The following is a 2,500-nucleotide window of genomic DNA, read 5'->3' on the forward strand; positions in this document are numbered from 1 at the left end:
ATAGCAGGGACGGTGCTGCCTCACGCTTCGCTCGCTGTTCGCCGCTCGCCGCTCGCTCGCGCAACCTAAAATGGCCAGTTTTGGCCCGTTTTTGGGCTGTTTTGGCCTGTTTTTGGTCCGTTCTTGCGTGGCACGGCGACCGTCGTGAGCGGAGCAAAACGTCAGCCATCTCAGCACCCTGGAACCCCCCGGGTGGCACAGGGCTGGATGGGGCTTTCGTATAGCAGGGACGGTGCTGCCTCTCGCTTCGCTCGCTGTTCGCCGCTCACCGCTCGCTCGCTCAGCCAAAAATGGCCAGTTTTGGCCCGTTTTTGGGCTGTTTTGGCCTGTTTTTGGTCCGTTCTTGCATGGCGCGGTGACCGTCGTGAGCGGAGCAAAACGTCAGCCATCTCAGCACCCTGGAACCCCCCGGGTGGCACAGGGCTGGATGGGGCTTTCGTATAGCAGGGACGGTGCTGCCTCACGCTTCGCTCGCTGTTCGCCGCTCGCCGCTCGCTCGCGCAGCCAAAAATGACCAGTTTTGGCCCGTTTTTGGGCTGTTTTGGCCTGTTTATGGTCCGTTCTTGCGTGGTGCGGTGACCGTCGTGAGCGGAGCAAAACGTCAGCCATCTCAGCACCCTGGAACCCCCCGGGTGGCACAGGGCTGGATGGGGCTTTCGTATATAGCAGGGACGGTGCTGCCTCTCGCTTCGCTCGCTGTCCGCCGCTCGCCGCTCGCTCGCGCAGCCAAAAATGGCCAGTTTTGGCCCGTTTTTGGGCCGTTTTGGCCAGTTTTTGGCCTGTTCTTGCATTGCGCGGTGACCGTCGAGAGCGGAGCAAAACGTCAGCCATCTCAGCACCCTGGAACCCCCCGGGTGGCACAGGGCTGGATGGGGCTTTCGTATAGCAGGGACGGTGCTGCCTCTCGCTTCGCTCGCTGTCCGCCGCTCGCCGCTCGCTCGTGCAGCCAAAAATGGCCAGTTTTGGCCCGTTTTTGGGCCGTTTTGGCCAGTTTTTGGCCTGTTCTTGCATTGCGCGGTGACCGTCGAGAGCGGAGCAAAACGTCAGCCATCTCAGCACCCTGGAACCCCCCGGGTGGCACAGGGCTGGATGGGGCTTTCGTATAGCAGGGACGGTGCTGCCTCTCGCTTCGCTCGCTGTCCGCCGCTCGCCGCTCGCTCGTGCAGCCAAAAATGGCCAGTTTTGGCCCGTTTTTGGGCCGTTTTGGCCAGTTTTTGGCCTGTTCTTGCATTGCGCGGTGACCGTCGAGAGCGGAGCAAAACGTCAGCCATCTCAGCACCCTGGAACCCCCCGGGTGGCACAGGGCTGGATGGGGCTTTCGTATAGCAGGGACGGTGCTGCCTCTCGCTTCGCTCGCTGTCCGCCGCTCGCCGCTCGCTCGTGCAGCCAAAAATGGCCAGTTTTGGCCCGTTTTTGGGCCGTTTTGGCCAGTTTTTGGCCTGTTCTTGCATTGCGCGGTGACCGTCGAGAGCGGAGCAAAACGTCAGCCATCTCAGCACCCTGGAACCCCCCGGGTGGCACAGGGCTGGATGGGGCTTTCGTATAGCAGGGACGGTGCTGCCTCTCGCTTCGCTCGCTGTCCGCCGCTCGCCGCTCGCTCGTGCAGCCAAAAATGGCCAGTTTTGGCCCGTTTTTGGGCCGTTTTGGCCAGTTTTTGGCCTGTTCTTGCATTGCGCGGTGACCGTCGAGAGCGGAGCAAAACGTCAGCCATCTCAGCACCCTGGAACCCCCCGGGTGGCACAGGGCTGGATGGGGCTTTCGTATAGCAGGGACGGTGCTGCCTCTCGCTTCGCTCGCTGTCCGCCGCTCGCCGCTCGCTCGCGCAGCCAAAAATGGCCAGTTTTGGCCCGTTTTTGGGCCGTTTTGGCCAGTTTTTGGCCTGTTCTTGCATTGCGCGGTGACCGTCGAGAGCGGAGCAAAACGTCAGCCATCTCAGCACCCTGGAACCCCCCGGGTGGCACAGGGCTGGATGGGGCTTTCGTATAGCAGGGACGGTGCTGCCTCTCGCTTCGCTCGCTGTCCGCCGCTCGCCGCTCGCGCAGCCAAAAATGGCCAGTTTTGGCCCGTTTTTGGGCCGTTTTGGCCAGTTTTTGGCCTGTTCTTGCATTGCGCGGTGACCGTCGAGAGCGGAGCAAAACGTCAGCCATCTCAGCACCCTGGAACCCCCCGGGTGGCACAGGGCTGGATGGGGCTTTCGTATAGCAGGGACGGTGCTGCCTCTCGCTTCGCTCGCTGTTCGCCGCTCGCCGCTCGCTCGCGCAGCCAAAAATGGCCAGTTTTGGCCCGTTTTTGGGCTGTTTTGGCCAGTTTTTGGCCTGTTCTTGCGTGGTGCGGTGACCGTCGTGAGCGGAGCAAAACGTCAGCCATCTCAGCACCCTGGAACCCCCCGGGTGGCACAGGGCTGGATGGGGCTTTCGTATAGCAGGGACGGTGCTGCCTCTCGCTTCGCTCGCTGTTCGCCGCTCGCCGCTCGCTCGCGCAGCCAAAAATGGCCAGTTTT

The sequence above is a fragment of the Musa acuminata genome, unplaced genomic scaffold (genome assembly GCF_036884655.1).
Source record: "Musa acuminata AAA Group cultivar baxijiao unplaced genomic scaffold, Cavendish_Baxijiao_AAA HiC_scaffold_155, whole genome shotgun sequence".
Classification (NCBI taxonomy): domain Eukaryota; kingdom Viridiplantae; phylum Streptophyta; class Magnoliopsida; order Zingiberales; family Musaceae; genus Musa; species Musa acuminata.